Source organism: Protopterus annectens, chromosome 1.part1 (genome assembly GCF_019279795.1).
Source record: "Protopterus annectens isolate FY-2018-M chromosome 1.part1, PAN1.0, whole genome shotgun sequence".
In the NCBI taxonomy this organism is placed as follows: Eukaryota; Metazoa; Chordata; order Ceratodontiformes; family Protopteridae; genus Protopterus; species Protopterus annectens.
Window position 1 is genome coordinate 1,197,888,342 of NC_056726.1, and position 18,090 is coordinate 1,197,906,431.

The following is an 18,090-nucleotide window of genomic DNA, read 5'->3' on the forward strand; positions in this document are numbered from 1 at the left end:
TCCACAAAGGAGGAGTGACTACAGACCCTGGGAACTATCACCCCATTAGCCTGATGAGTCTGATATGCAAAGCTAAAGAAAGCATCCTCATAGACCTAATAAACAAGGATATAGGGAATCTCCAAACTCCGGATACCACACAGTTTGGTTTTGTGAAGGGTAGATCATGCCTGCTCAACTTGGCCAACTTCTTTGAGTCAGTCACCAGAGCTGTGGACAAAGGCAATGTGGCCTACCTTGATCTGGCCAAGGCTTTTGATACCATTCCCCACTCAGGAATCATAGAAAAACTCACTAAGCTAGGCATCAACCTCTATATCACTAGATGGGTTGCAAACTGGCTCACAGATAGAGCCCACAGTGTGAAAGTAGCTGACTCTAAGTCAGACTGCTAACTAGTCATGAGTGGAGTCCCACAGAGTTCAGTCCTGGATCTTATCATGTTTGGTATCTACTTCTCTGAAGTCCAGGCCAACATGAAGGGACTCTGGTTGACAAAGTTCACAGACGATTACAAATTGGGAGCTATTATTAACTCACCAAGTGATGTTGGCAAACTACAGAATGGCCTCACTGAGACCACTGACTGGTGTCAGAACCATGTTCTTAACTCAATGCCAAAAAATGTGTCATCATCCCCTTTAGGAACCACCCGGTTCCAATGAAATACCACATTGATGGTAGTCCACTGAACACAGAAGGCATTGTAAGAGATCTGGGAACACAGGTTCACAGCAACCTCTCTTTTGATCACCACATTGCCACTGTGGTCAGAAAGTCCTTCTATGTAGCACATCTCATTACTAAGGGTTTTGCATCTAGGAAGAAAGAGGTCATTGTCTCCCTCTACTCTTCCCTCATTAGGCCAATCATTGAGTACAATGCCCCATTTGGCATGTACCTCACTAGACACCTGCAATGACTGGAGAGGCCGCAAATGTACCTCATAAAGAGGATCCTAGGCCTTAAACACTCATCCTATATGGACACACTCAAAAAACTCCAACTATTCTCTGTCTCATATTGCCTACTTAGAGGCGATCTCTGCTTGACTTACAAAGCCATGTCTGACCCATCTCTGCTAGAAATGCTACATCTAAAGAAATCCCAATCCCTCCACACCACATGCTCTAGAGACCTCAGCCTCATTACCACAATTAACAGAACATGCCGGAGGGACAGATTCATAACCCAGAGACTGCCCAGTCTATCGAACAGACTTTCCATACATGTCAAGCAGAGCACCTTGCTGACCCTCTTCAAAAGAAATCTTAATGAGTGGATGGGAAACAGAAAATTCAACCCGGGGATAACACCAGTGGCTCTACTTGACAGAGGCACTGAGAACTAAGGGTGGGTGGCACTATGCCAGGGTAATCCTATGGCTAGGCTTGTAAAGGCCCCAGGGCCATTAGCCTAGTACATACCTATGAACCTATGCCCAGTGCATCATCATGAATGTATGTGCTGGCAACCTTGGCAGTTATCACGACTCCCATATCTGGCACTCATCATGGCTGTACCGGATGTTTGCTGGGGGGACATCCTACAAGGCCATTTACTGAGGGATGCTGGCTTCGTTCTGGAACCGTGGATGATGACAATCATTAGAAATGCACACACACCCATGGAAGAATGCTATAATGAGGCACACACACAAACAAGGAACATCATAGAGTGTATGTTTGGGCTTCTGAAGTCACGGTTCCAGTGCCTTGATATATCTGGTGGAGCCTTGTAGTATACTCCAGCCACATGTGCACAGATATTCACAGTATGTGCTGTGCTACACAATCTGATTCTGTGGAAACAGCTGCAGCAAGATCAGCAAATGGAAGGGATACACAGCCCCCCACCAGTGCTTAGGTCACCACAGCTGCAGTCACAGTAGGACTCAGAGGAGGAATTCCCTGCTGATGTCCCTGCAGGCAGACATAGGCTTCCTCCATATTCCCTGGCTCTGGCTAAGAGACAATGCATAACACATTCACTGATGACCTAGGGACCTAGACACTAACACCTTACTCCTACTTACATACAGATATTAAAACTGATGCCAACCAAATGACACATCCTGTACCTACCCATGTATTGGCTGTGCAGTGCTTGCATCAGACAGAGTCATCCCTGAACTACAGTTGTGTCAACTGCTACACTTGTAAGGTAAGTCCATAACCCACACAGTAATGTAGTGCATTGTCATGTTATGTCATCATAGCTATGGACTGGGGACATTATGCAGGCAGCTATACTGGGCTATTTGGGCAGAAATTACATCCACATGGGACTACAGACACCCACTCCACTAAAATGTCACCATTTGTATTCGGTAGGCCTCATGCATGGAATATTCATGCAGGCCTACTGCAACAGATTACTGGTACATCATTCAAAGGACGTGTTAGAAAGTGAGGTTAAATGATAGTCAGACTAGTGTGTGCCCTAGCAGAACATGGGCTTTTGTTTCCCCACCCCACAAAACAGCAGTGTCCTCCTTTATCTGCCATAACACTAAATCATCTATGCTGTAAGAGCATTTCACACAGTTAGTATGCCACACAGCATCATTACAGTTTGAACTTACATTCTATGTGTTAGTTAACTGAGAATAGCAGAGTACATATTTATGCAGGTGCTGGTGTGATGAATGATCCCGTCTGTCAAGCAGCTTCTGTGACTCGAAGGACTAAGATAGGTAGCTTGTGTGATGGTATTCAGGGTTCTAAACCTTAACTATCTAGATATTTTGCATGTGAAGTAGTAATACAATTTTTTTACAGACTGTGACTCTTTGTGTGTGCTATATTAGTATTAACCTGTTTCACATATTAATAGCACATTTGCATCTGTGCCACATATCTAAGACCTATTTAAAAAGACTTTGGTAATACTGGATAAATTATCATCAGAAGTGTAAAAGCTGGGACTTGAAACCATATATCAACATGCATATGATGAAAATAGATCTAGTACCACCTGTAAAATGATGTGGTATAACAATATAATAACGGCTATGAATGAAAAATTGTGATGTGATATAATTTATATAGATTTGACAGGGCCATACATAAAACACTGATCAATGAAGTAGAACAACTAGGTACTGATGCACTCTTGATAAGATGGATAGCTCTATGGCTTACATATAGGACATGCCAAGTATCATAGAGCAATTGGACAAGTGAAAATTTTGGTTACAGTCAGGGTGTCCTACAGAGCTCTGTCCTAGGCCCAAATTTGTTTAGATTTATCTTTAGACTTATCTTTTCATCTGAGCTGTTCTACGGTCTGTATGCAGATGACTTGAAATTGGGTATACTGATTACATATGTTACAGATGGGGAATGTCTGCTAAATAACTTGACTAAATTGAACATTTGGGTACAGGAGCATAATACACTGATAAATACATCAAACGTTAAGCATATGAGATTTGGAAGACATAAATAAAAAGGTGAATATTAAATACAGCACACAGTGATTGAAACTGTAGATTCATTTACGGACCTGAGTATAAAGGTAGAGCCAACTTGGAGTTTTTCTAATCATGTCATAATCTCAGCTTGGAGTACAGCTAGGTATGGGCTGGAGTCAGTTTATGAAACAGTAAGTCACTGATGTAAGCAATGCGCCCCCCATTTGTGTGCTGCTTAGCAACACGCAAACAATCCAAAAATGCCACTGCACAAGCCTGTACACTTATTTAATAGAGCACAAATTTGTTGCTCCTCTCGCAATTTTGTTTAAAAATGTATATATATATATATATATATATATATATATATATATATATATATATATATATATATATGGATCTAGGACTCTCCATTCAACACACATTTCACCGAAATGTAAATGGGCGAGCTCAAATTCGTGAAAGTGCATTTTATCGAAAATGCACTTTCGCCAGAAGGTAAATAAGAACACAGTTGTTTGCATGTAGGTTTAATTGTACATCAACATGTGGTGTACATTGTACAAATAAACTGTTGCATAGATTGTGTGCGGTACAGTGGGGATAAGGGAATATTCCCTTTTCCCCACTGTCGTGTGATCTCGGAATGAGAATATTAATGTAGGGGGGATGGGGAGTGTCGGAGGGCTTGCCCCCCTGCATAAACATAAGTAAACTTTTATTTTTTAATAATGTGGGTTGTTTTTTTTGTGCAAAAATGCATTTTTGATAAATGCACTTTCGCAAAAGTGTGTTTGGTGGTTTACATTTCGGTGAAACGTGTGTTTCATGGAGAGTCCTAGATCCATACATACATACATATATCTATATGTGTGCATGTCTGCATTGCTCTACATAGCCAGATCATGGAGAATAAAGTTGCACTGCAACACTTATAATGTTGGATGAAGAACCAAAAGGAAGGACTCAACATTAGATAATATACTTACAAAAAGTGTGGAAGTGCATAGAATAACATGTGTTGCAATTGGAGGACTATCAAGATATCTGAAGTTCAGAATTTTGGCAGTCTTCTCTCATATCATGTGTAAATGATACAATATTTGACATTAACCATAATTTAGTGTGAAACACTCATGGCTATGAGTCAAACCTGTGTACTTGCTGCAAACATCTGGACAGTGGTGAGTCATACTATATCTCCTTAAGACAGCATGTGGAAACCTTGAAATATATATGGCTTGGTATATAAATATGTACATATATTGTGAAGACATATGTTTGTATTGATGGCAGCAACAATACCCAGATTCACTACAGCCCCCTGTGCCTGCTGGATTTCACTGCACATACATCAACAACTGAACAAGTTGTGTAATATATTGTTTTTTGTGTACACTCATTGACAGGGCTAATTTAGTTTTGCCACAGGCCTGCCCATCCAAATGCAAACAGACACATATGCCCAATGCAGTTACTTTTGTCACATAGCCAGGCTACAAAACAGTTTTCTGACTGTAAGGCTACTAGCTGCAGATGACAGTAGGAAGCAATTTGACTCTGCAGGCCTTCCAAGCTGTTCAACACAGGGTTTGTTTATGTTCTCTAGTATTACTTCACCTGCAGACATTTACAAAGCAAACTTGAGCCATGGAACGTGTGTTAAGTACTGTGATCTGCAGTGTTTAAAGCAAAATAGGTAGGTGTTCTAATCTCACTCAAGCCCACTTGGTGTGTATGTGTGTGTTTGTGTGTGTGTGTATGTGTGTGTGTGTGTGTGTGTGTGTGTGTGTGTGTGTGTGTGTGTGTGTGTGTGTGTGTGTGTGTGTGTGTGTGTGTGTATCTCTCCCCAAACAGCAAGTGTGAATACCATACTGACTTACAAATAGCAAGGGTTTTGTGGCCTAGTAGTTGATGCAGCCCCCCAAACTCTTGTCCTCCACAAGGCCTGCTGATACCATCTAACATAAGATTACCTAAAGTCATATTAATGTTAGACCTGAGCTGTGGCACGCATGTTAAGTATTGTGATTTTCAGTGTCTAAGAGTAGATAGGGAAGGGTTCTAATATCACTCCAGGCCACTTGGTGTGTGTATATCTCCCCCAAAAGCAAGTGTGAATGCCACATTGACTTCTAGAGAGGTATTGTATGGCACTTTTTAGCCCTTGCAGTTGATGCAGGCCTCAAAACTCATGTCCTCAATAAGGTTTGCTAATGCCATCTAACATAATTACCTAAAGTCATATTAATGTTAGACTTAAGCTGTGGAATGCATGTTAAGTATTGTGATCTATAGTGTGCAACGCTAGATAGGTTCTAATCTCACTCTAGCCATCTTGGTGTGTGTGCTGTGCAGTGTTCTATAACCATAATTAGGTTCATAGGTTCATAGACTAGTACAAGGCTAACTACCCTTGTGGGCCATTTTAAGCCTAGCCAATCACCCTGTGTAAAGATCAAACCCAAGAAGGATCTTGTGTCTGTAAGGTAAACACCTTAAACACTATACCAACTTTCCACCTTCCTATATCGACCTACTATTCTCACTGCAGTCAAGTTGGTGTGTGCGTGGATGTTCAAGCATTTTACAGCAGCCTATGGGGGTCATAGGATCACTGGAATTTACTAGGCTAATGGCCCTAAGGCCCTTACAATCCCAGCCAGGTTCTTACCCTTATGTACGTGATCATCACCTATTTCCCCTGTCTCAGAGGGACACAGGTAGAACCCCCATGGTGAAATTATGGTCACCCATCCAGTCATATAGATTGCATCTGAAGAGGGCCAATGAAGTCCTCTTCAGATGCAATCTATATGATTGTTTCTGAAGAGGGCCAATGAAGTGCTTTGTTTTACAGAAAGTGGGAGTCTGTTTCAAAGGTGTGTTAAACTCAGGTAGACAAATCTCTCCCTCCAGCAGATTTTATGAAAGTCACATACCAGGGTAAGGGCTTTACATCAAGTAACCCATGTACCATTTGACTTATGGATATTCAGAATTTCTAACAAAGCAGAGACAGGGATTGCCTCATATGCAAGGCAGAGAATACCTCCGGGTAGTCTGCATGACATACACTAAAGTGACAGTGATTTCAGACAATTCCCATAGGACAGATGCTGAAGACTTGAATTTCCCTTGTGAGAAATGCACTATCATTTTCTTATCAGGGGCTGTGATCCACCACATTAAGTACGTACTCATGTCATTGGACCACAAGTCACGCAAACTCAACTTGTCAGTGACACAAGTATATTAACAGCCTGGAATACATGCTGCCTCACACACCAGTCAGTACATATGACAATGACCAGGTTGCCACCATGCACACCTCACCTCCCACTTCACCCAAATCCACATGACACATACCTACATATGCAGAGGTTCTCACCAGAAACATACATAAACACCAGAGACCTCCCAAACACAAACATAAGCATGCTACACATATGTCCACTGCAGAATGCAACACACATGATAGCTCTCACTCCAGTTAATCACCTGTCAAACCCTTGAAGCAAAATAGTAAAATAAACATAATACTCATATGGGATTCCATTGTGAGACACACAGATGTCTGTTTCACCAGGTTGGATAAGGAGGAGGTCACAGTTAGCTGTCTGTCAGTTGACATGATCCGCCATATCACACATTCACTTACGTATCCCAAAACAGGTACTGCTCTAATTCTGTCATAGTCCATGGTGTGAATGAGTTGAGATATACCACTCTGGCCTATATGCAGAGACACATGACTGAACTGTTGGACTGTGTGTCTCAGGCAGGTATGCTACTAGCCTTAAGCTGCATTTTACCTTCACCTAGGATGATGCCTCAATGCAAACGGAAAATGATTGACCTCAACAATTACCTCAGTTTTTGATGTCATTCTAAGGTGATACAATATCTGTCAGCCTGTGATGACATGATCAGTAGAACCTGATGCTTTACCAAATACGGTCTTCATCTGTCACTCCTGGGATTTTGGATACTGGCCCAGACTCCTGCCTCCCCCATAGTGACCTTTTTAGGCAGTGCCTCAAGGACAAAATCACAGATGTGAAAGCCCCATATTACAACAACCTCAAGCTTATGCTGCTAAATGCTAGGCATCTTGACATGATACTGCACTCAGTGGAAGCAGTCCTCAGTTTGGAAGACTTACACATTTGTGCAGTCACAGTGACCTAGTTCATGGCTGTGGAGAGCACCCTAACTATAGAGGCTTGCACCTCCTTCCACATGTTCAGACTACAAACTGAAGGCATGAAAATATAAGGAGGCAGTGTTTCCATAGTCATTACAGATGAATGCACATCCAGATTGGTTACACAGTAGGATTCCCAGGGGATACTTCAGGTACAATTAACTGTTGGTAAGACACCTATTCAAGTCATTGCCAGCTACATGACCCCCTCTGTGAATCTGGACAACCACTCTGTCTGTTTGTATCTGTTGAATCTATCAACATATATCCAAACACCCTGGCTTTGGCCGACTTTAAATACCCATCCATTCTCTGGGTAATTTACTCATGGTGTAACTCACTTGCCCAAATGTCCTCAGTTTCATTCACTCTAGTGCACTGGACCTGCTGGTTGACACTCTCCAAAGAGTGCCAACATCCTGGATTTGGTGCTTACCAATATGGGGTGCACTCCCACTATGAGGTCTTCCCTAGTAAGATCTGACCACAAGTCAGTCACATGTGAACTAAGTATCACATACCCACCCCCTCAACCATCAAATAAACTACAATACTTCTCCAAATAACATAATTACCTCTTATAGGATTACATAGATAGCTGTACTGCACCACCCTCAGATGGAACTGGCAACTATGGCCAGGTCTACACCAATGTGTCAAACAAATACCTGTTTAACTGCATTGACTCATCTGTACCTGATAGGACCAAAACAAGCTCCACAAGGAAGAGCAAACCTGCCTGATGGACAACTGCCATTGATAGGCTTTACAATAAAAAGACAAAATAGCTGTCTAAGACTAAGAGGGAGTGTTTCCTAAACTGGAAACACTCCCTACTCAGCATAAACAAGCCAATAAGTGTTCTTGTGAAGTTCTCACAAGCAAACTATGCATTTGAATTAGTTTTCTCCACAAAGGACAACCAAAAGGTATTATTTGATTACATCTGTCACCTAAAAGGACAGGGCCAGATCACTGCCGAACTGTTAGTTAATTATAGCACATATACCGAGCCTGTCAACATAGCGAACCTGTCAGCTGACAGGTTCTGTGAATACCTCCCCCCATGTCCCTGCCACATGTACCCCATGACCAGTGTTGTGCTAGTTACTTATAAAAGTAATAAATTACTATTACTAGTTAAAAAGCAAAAATCAGGTATCAGAGCGAAACACCACTGGTAAGTTTTAAAACACATCCAAAAACCTGTAATTAATGTTTTTAAAATAAGATGTTTGATAAGACTATGATCTTGTCACTTTAAGAAAATGTTTGAATTCAGGGTTTTGGCACCTTTTTTACTATATAAGGAGTTGTTATCAATGATGCATTATGGTCTGATGAAGCCCTGTTGGGTGAAAGCGCTTACCGGATTTATCTGTTTATTTCAATAAAAGACTTGCACTGGATGAAATTGCTGCCTTTGGATGTGTTTTAAAACTTACCAGCTGTGTTTTCCTCTGATACCTGATTTTTGCTGTTTTACCATTTGGACTGTGAGGGGTGTGGAGAGCGTTTGCTATTTGTGAGTTTTTGTCTTGGTTTAAAACTATTACTAGTTACTTTTCAGTGAAAGTAATATATTACTATTACTTGTTACTTTTCTAAAAAAGTAATATATTACTATTACTAGTTACTAACTAAAGTAATGTGTTACTTTTATATAAGTATAATTTATCATTATAATATTGAGATTTACTCACACAAGTAAGCACACGTATAGTAGTGTATTATTAAAGTTGTATACACAATATTACAATGATGATGATGAATAGCATGTAACAGCAGACTAGTCTTTATAGCTGGGCATCACATTGGTGCAATGGTTAACATTATCATCTCACAGTAAGAGGTTATCTGGTTCAATTATCAGCGTGGGTGCCATCTGTGTAGAGTCTGTATATCCTCCCTGTGTTTTTGTGGGTTTCCTCCAGGGGCTCTTGCTTCTTCCCACATTCTCAAGACATGCTGCAGGTGGATTGGGCATTCTAAATTGGTCATAGGTGTGAATGTGTATGTGCCTTTGAGGAAGGTTGAGCGCTGGGCTGGCAACTTGATACCATAAAACTATACTGCCACTTGTTCTGCAGACTGATGATCTGCTGTGCTGACCTCTAATGGGATAAGTCAGAAGGAGAAGAAGATGACTAGTCTTTATAGCTAGAGAGTCACAAATAATAATTAAACCAAACCATACACAGCAAGCAGCACAAGATATATAAAAACCTATCACATTTTGTCTATTTTCAGCAACTAAACATCGAAACCTGAAAAGAATTTAAATAGAACATAACAACAATTGTTAAGACAAAAGTTGATTGATCATAGATCCACATGAATAGACTTGCTTGGTGCAGTGGGTTGGGGCATTGGGTGTGTAATGCCTGTGCACTGGGCCAGTAATCAAGGAGCCTCGATCCTCACCAATAACACCAGTGAGAGACATGCACATTGGGAGGATGATAGGTACATACACAGTAAACTACAATTTCCCATAAGGGCACACAGAGATCACAGCCAGTCTAGGACTGGATTCTCTCTCTCTCCAGATAGCCAATCAGACTCCCCACTAGCACAGCTATAGGGTTAACATCTCAGCTGAGTGGCCCAGCGAAAATCTCCAGCACCCTCTCTGTCCAACCAGTGCTTCGTGTCCCTGCCCAAGTAGCTTACACACACACACACACACACACACACACACACACACACACACACACACACACACACACACACACGCACACACACACTAAGATTTGATTTATATACAAACACAGATAGTCCTGTGGAAAGCTGGCACAGGTTCACTAGCTATGCCCTCTTCTGCCCAGGCTATAAGGTAGAAATCACTGCCACCAACCACTGCTTATCAGCTACTATAAAGGCTCTTTCCAAAGGGTGCCCAATCTTACTGTATAATGTAAATATTATCCAAATGGTAAGTGTGACTAACACTTGAAGGCTATTTAGGAGTGGCTTGTACAGTATCACCAAATATATATGCAAGTACACTAAGAGCTTAAATATCTTTAAACAAAACCAGCCACAATTAAAAGGTTTAAATATATTTAATAATAAATAATAAAACCACAAGACAATATTCATTAACTCAACACAGTGACAATAGTGTTCAGAATCACAGGAAATATTTTAAAACAACATTACAGAACAGTCTCACATAAATACAGAAAACATCTAGACTACTCTTGCTATATTCCTATCTAACTCTAAGCAATACTATGCAATAAATGTCTCACTTACAGAGACAGTCAGATATAGATGAGAAGTGCTGAAGAGATGTTTACAGGTCCAGAACAAAATACAAAATGCACAGACTTTCTCTCTGAGATCGTTCTTAAATTAATAATACAGATTATTGATGGGGCATCTCAGATTACATCATTCTTGTCATCTCTGCCCTTAGTTTCCAGGTTAACATGAACTTAAAATTTAACAAGCCTCTGTTAAAAATACTTATCTCTCAGAAGTTGACACTTATCTCTTAGAATCTTGTCTGGAACTGATAATCATAAAACTGTTAAATACTTTTACCCATGAAACCTATAATTATCTATGTCTCAAACAGTAGAAAGAATTTCTATCTGCAGACATTCTATCTTCTAGCTGTGGTAAACACAATTGTGTAACTCTTTACAATAACTCAGAGTTTGCAAGTTAACTCTGCATGTCCCAACTTCTACTATGAAAACATACATTTGCACAGGCATATAGTCCATATACATTTCTGCTGTTCTCCAGTAGTGCATTGTACTTACATTTTTGAAGCTCAGCACATAACATATAGTTTAATCATAGCATGCAGTTCTCTGACATTTGTAAGACAAGTCTGTGGATCATATTAATATTTGCAAATGACATATAATTATTTTCAAAATTCTATCTAGCTGGGCTGGCAGCCTTCACAATTCTCCTCCCCTTCCCCTGAGAACTCAAGATAGTTTTTCAAGTAACCTTTGACAAATGTTGCTTGAGAGGATTAAGTCTATCTGGGAATACCATACCCAATTCCCTGTATTGGCAGCCCATCTGCATTGGCATTGCTAACCCCACTATGATGCTGCACTGTCATATCATATGCTTGCAATCCTAGGCTCCATCTTAGCAACTTGGCATTTTGCTGGCTGGTTTGATGTAGCCATGTTAAGGGACTGTGGTCTGTAAATGCAATTAATTTTCTTACGTACAGATAAGGTTGAAGTTTCTGCAGTGCTCACACTATGGCTAGACATTCCTTTTTTACAGCTGTATAGCATTCCTGCCTGGGTTGGAGCCTATGACTGAAATAAACCACTGTGTGTTCTTCTCCCTCTGAAGAAATTTGGCTAAGTACAGCCCCCACCCCCATGGCTCAAAGCATCCACCTGCACAACAAATTATTTGCTGTAATCTGGGCTGGCTAACACAGGGGGGTCCTCTCAAAGCTCTTTTAAGCTTCTGGAATGCCTGCTCACATGTTGGGGTCTACATTACCTTATCTGGCCTGTTTGTCCTTGTCAGGTCTGTGAGGAGAACAGCTATGGTACTATAATTGGGGATGAACTTTCTGTAGTACCCTGCTATCCCTAGAAAATGCTCTCAACTGCTTTTTGGTAACAGGTGCAGATCATATCTGAATGGTTTCCACTTTGGCAGGTTCTGGCCAGATCTTACCACTCACCACTCTATTTCCCAGTTAGGAGACCTCTGACATACTAACCTGACACTTGCTTGGCTTAACGGCCAACCCAGCCCTCTGTAGTCTATCTAGCACCTCCCTGAAATGCTGAAGGTGCTTTTGCTAGGAATGGCTGTAGATGGCAATATCATCTAGGTAAGCAAGGGCAAACCCTCTTACTCCTGCTAGGATATGATCTACCACCCTCTGAAAAGTCACTGGGGCATTTTTCATCCTTGTGAACTCGTAAAAGCCAAAAGGAGTCACAAAGGCTGACCTCTCTCTAGCACTAGGAGTCAAGGGCATCTGCCAGTAACCCTTGGTAAGATCAATGGTAATAGAATACTTAGCCCCACCCAGCTGTTCTAGGACTTCATCTGTCGTAGGCATGGGGTAAGTATCTGACTCTGTGTGACTATTTAATTTCCTGTAGTCCACACAGAACCTGGTGCTGCCATCCTTCTTTGGTACCAGGAGAGGCCCAGGGACTGCTGGACCCCTGAATTACCCCTAGTTCAAACATTTCCTGTATCTCCTCCCTCAGAGTCTGTTAACTCTCTCAGGCACCCTATAAGGGGCTTGCCTAATAGGCCTTTGGGGTCCTGTATCCACTTGGTGTTGCATCAGGTGGGTGCAGCCAGCTTTCCCAGTGAACATGTCCCCAAACTACTGTAAACTGCTTGGATTTCTAGAACCTGGGTAGGAGATAGCTGCTAGTACATTTCTACCCCTTCCACTGTGTCAGTCCGAGTCTCACTGAGGAGATCAGTCACCAGATCTCCCTTAGATTCCTCCTGCAATCCACTGCAAATACTCAGCACAAGTGCCTCCCTATCATAGTAATGTTTCATCATGTTAACATGGTACAATTTGTGCCCCTGCCTCCTGCCTAGCAGTTCTACCATGTAGTTAACATCACTGACCTTCCTTACCACCTTGTAGGGTCCCTCCCAAGCTGCCCACAGCTTGTTGTGTATGACAGGAATGAGAACCATTACCTGCTGCCCTACAGCATAAACTCTAGCTCAAGCATTCCTGTCAAACCAGACCTTTTTCTGCTGTTGGGCTTCAGCCAAGTTCTTCTGGGCCAAGCCCATGAATTCCCTGAGCCTTGTCCCGAGGTTTAAGACATATGCCACAGCAGACTCCTTGTGAGAATCATACTCACCCTCCCATTCATCTTGAATTAAATCTAGAGGTCCCCTCTCCCTATGCCCATACAGCAACTCAAAGGGTAAAAAAACCTTTGGATTCCTGGGGAACCTCTCTGTAAGCAAACAACAGATGGGGCAAATATTTGTCTGACTCCCTCCAAAACTGGCCTGCAAATGCCTCTAGCCTCATCTTGCATGTAGAGTTTAACCTCTCAAAAAGACCATTAGTCTGAGGATGGTAGGGGGTGGTCTTTAGGTGCTTCACCCTACAGTACTTCCACAGACAAGTCAGCAGGTCTGCCATGAAACTGGCACCTCTGTCAGTCAGTATTTCATTTGGGAAACCTAGCCTGCTGAAAATCTCTAACAAAGAATTTGCCACCAAATCTGCATCAATGGAGGACAGAGCCACTGCCTCAGGGTATCTAGTAGCATAATTTACTACCACTAAGATATACTTTTTCCCTGTGGAACTTGTGGTACTCAGAGGCCCCACAATATCTATAGCTACCCTCTAAAATGGCTCCTCAATCACAGGCAAAGGCATCAAAGGAGCTTTCACCTTGTCTCCTGCCTTGCTTACCTTTTGGCATTGCTCACAGGTCCTACAGTACCTTGCTACATCTCTGGAAATCCCAAACCAATAAAAGTTCTGCATAATACATCTCTTTATGCGTTTTATGTCCATATGACCTGCAACGGGAATATCATGGGCTATGGCTAGAAGTTCCAGATGGTAGGCTCTTGACACTACCAACTGCTGTATTCTCTCACACTCTAGCCCTCCCTCAGGGGGCCCACTCTCTATACAGTAATCCTTTGTTCCAGTATACAGATTCACCCTTCCCTTGAGAATCAGGTGTCTCACTAGCTCCGTCCCCCAGGCCTTGTAATGTATGATCTGAGAACTGAGCCTGTCTCAACTCTCTCTTTGTAACCCTTCCCAGCTCCCCTTCCACAGGAAGTCTGGTATCCTCTGATAGCAGTGCCTCATTGTCAGCATGGGTACTACTACTCACCTCTGCCCTTGTAGTCACTCTGTCCAAGGGAAAATCTGTACCCACAAGCAGCTGTGACTCACCTTCATTCTCACTGATACAGGGTATCTCCCTCCCTGTATTAACCACCTCACCAGTCCTGGCTGCAAATATGTGGTCTGTCTGGGTCTCCCCCAGGCTACCAAACTCACATAATTGTCTCCAAGCCTGACTGCATGTAACTGCATGAACACACGGTACTGCATTATCAGAATCATTCCCTATCAGGACATCTGCAGGGATAGCCTCAAACACAACTACTTGCTGGCTTCCTTTTCCACCCTCCCAGTCAAGGTGAACCCTAGCCAAAGGTATTTGGAATGGGGTTCCTCCTAAAACTCTGACTGGAGTAGACTGCCCAGATAAGTAGTCCTCCTATGTAAACATTGCAGGCTTCACAATGGTTATATCAGAGGCTGTGTCTCATTTAGCAATGATCTCATTGCAATTCACTAATATAGGATATAACCTCTTGTGATAGTTTTGTACCCTTGTTGTCTCAAGACTACTGTTGGCATTTTGTCATTTCCACTTACTGGCTCTCCCACCTTTTGTTTCCCATCTTGCCCCTGTGGACATCTATATACTATGTGGCCACACTGGTTGCATTTAAAACATTTAACCCTAAGTCCTGGGTGTGTACCTGAACTAGTGGCTTCCCCTGCTACTGGCAGATTCTGTTGGGGCAGTCTGGGCTGCCCACCATGGGCTCCTTTAAACCCATTAGCAGCACTAGGTGCCCCTTTCCTGTCCAGTGATGCCCTGCTTGCTAGGTATAGGTCTCACTTCTTACCCAACTCATCTACAGTAAGGCATTGCCTATCAGCTAACCAGATCCTCATGTCCTCAGGCAAAGTGCTAAGAGCTTGTTCCCTCACCAAAATGTCTGCCAGCCCTTCAAATGTGGTGGCCGATATCCGCTGACCCACCTATGAAAATAAGTGCTTAGTTCAGCAAAATATTTACACACACATTTTCATCTGCCTTGCATCTATGCTCACAAAACTTTTTTATATAAGTTTCAGGTGTTAAAGAATTCTTGCAAACACTTCTTTACAACATTATACTTTAAAAAGTCATTATCAGACAGTTTGGACAGAACAGTTACAGCTTTACCATGGAGTAAGGGGGTCAGGAACCCTACCCAGAGCCATTGGTCAACATTATACTGTTTACATATCCTCTCAAACATATGAATGAAACTATCAAAATTATCTCCCTCTGTAAACGGTGGAAGAAATTTACTGACCTTTGCTGCTTATGGGGTTCGGTACTCCCTTCCCCATTACCTCCATGACTCTGGCAAAGTGTCAGCATCTTATTTTCATGTTACCTCTGCCTCTCCTTCCCCTCAGCTTCCAGATGTCTCAGTCTCTCTGCTGCTTCCATTTCCAAACACTTGTCCTCCAATTCAAGTCTCTTTAGCTCCAGATGGATTTTTAAGTCCTCTGTGGAAAGGTTGAGCTGTCCATTTCCTGAGAGTTGTATATCTCCATGGTCAGTCTAATTGTCCTCTTGGTTGCTATTCTCTGATGCAGCTGTGACCAAAGCTGCAACCATGTCTGCTTTAGTCAGGTTTCCATGCACCAGTCTTTTAGCCTGACACATCTCAGCTAACTGGTTCCTTGTCAGCTTGCCATACCCCTCTGCTGACATTCTTGCCTGCTCTTTCCTGACTAACTAAGATAACAAAAGAAATACAATTGTGATCTGAACTCTGAATCTCCCTCTGTAAACGGTGGAAGAAATTTACTGACCTTGCTGCTTATGGAGTTAATCATGGCTGATTTAGAGTACAAAAACACCTTCAGTGATCATGGTGCACAAACTACAGGAATTCAATATCCATACCACTATAAAGCAATTAATATGTGATGTCTCTAATTCACCACTATCAATCAATTAACATTTGATGTGGATATCCCATCACTGCCAAAAAATTAATATGGGATGTGGATATCCCACCACTGCCAAACAATTAATATGTGACACCTGTGCACTGGCCCAGTAATCAAGGAGCCTCAATCCTCACCACTAACAGCAATGAGGGATGTGCACATTGGAAGGATGATAGGTATACACACAGTAAAGTGCAGTTTCCCTTAAGACCACACAGAGATCACAGTCAGTCTGGGGCTGGATTCTCTCTCTCTCTCCAGATCCCCAATAAGACCCCCCAATGAGACAACTATAGGATTAAGATCTCAGCTGAGTGCTGCAGCCAAAACCTCTAGGACCCTCTCTGTCCAACCAGTGCTTGTTGTCCCTGCCCAAGTAGCTGACACACACAAACACTAAGATTTGATTTATATACAAACACACAGTCACTCCTGGGGAAAGCTGGCACAAGTTCACTAGCTATGCCCCCTTCTGCCCAGACTATAAGGTAGAAACCATAGCCACCAACCACTACTTATGAGCTACAATAAAGGCCCTTACCAAAGGGTGCCCAATATTACTGTGTAGTGTTACTATTATCCAAATGGTAATTGTGACTAAGACTTGGCTATTTAGGAGTGGTGTGTACAGTATCAACCAAATACATATGCAAGTACGCTAAGAGCTTAAATATATTTAAACAAAACCAGATTCAATTAAAAGGTTTTAATATAGTTAATAATAAATAATAAAAGCACAAAACAATACTCATTAACTCAACACAGTGACAATAGAGTTCAGAATCACAGGAAATATTTTAAAATAACATTACAGAACAGTCTCACATAAATACAGAAAACATCTAGACTACTATTGCTATATTCCTATCTATCTCTAAGAGATATTATGCCCAAATGTCTTACTTACAGAGCCAGGCAGATATAGATGAGAAGTGCTGAAGATATGTTTACAGGTCCAGAACAAAATACAAAATGCTCAGACTTTCTCTCATAGATAGTTCTTAAATTAATAATACACATTACTGCTGGGGTATCTCAGATTACATCATTGTTGTCACCTCTGCCCTTCCAGGCTAACAGGAACTTAAAATTTAACATGTCTCTGTTAAAAATACTTATCTCTCAGAAGTTAACACTTATCTCTTCGGAACTGGGAAATCATAAAACTGTTAAATACTTTTACCCTTGAAACATATAATTATCTCTGTCTCAAACAATAGAAAGAATTTCTATTTGCTGACAGTCTGATTTCTAGCTGTGGTAAACACAATCGTATAACTCTTCACAATAACTCAAGAGTTTGCAAGTTAACTCTGCATGTCCCAACTTGTACTATGAAAACATACATTTGCACAGGAATATAGTCCATATACATTTCTGCTCTTCTCCAACAGAGTGCACTGTGGTTACATTTTTGAAGCTCAGCCCATAACATATAATTTAATCATAACATATAGTTCTCTTACATTTTAAAACAAGCCTGTGGATCATATTAATATTTACAAATGCCATAGAATTATTTACAAAATTCTATCTAGCTGGGCTGGTAGGCTTCACAGGGTGTTAAACCAATAAGTGGTGAGTTTGATTCAGATTGATGATGGTATGAAGAAACAATGCCATTTATTATACTGCAAGTTAAGGATGTGATCTCTAACAGGCTAGAATTTTCCCAGTGTTAGAGGGTGTTTAAGTGGGTGACAGTCC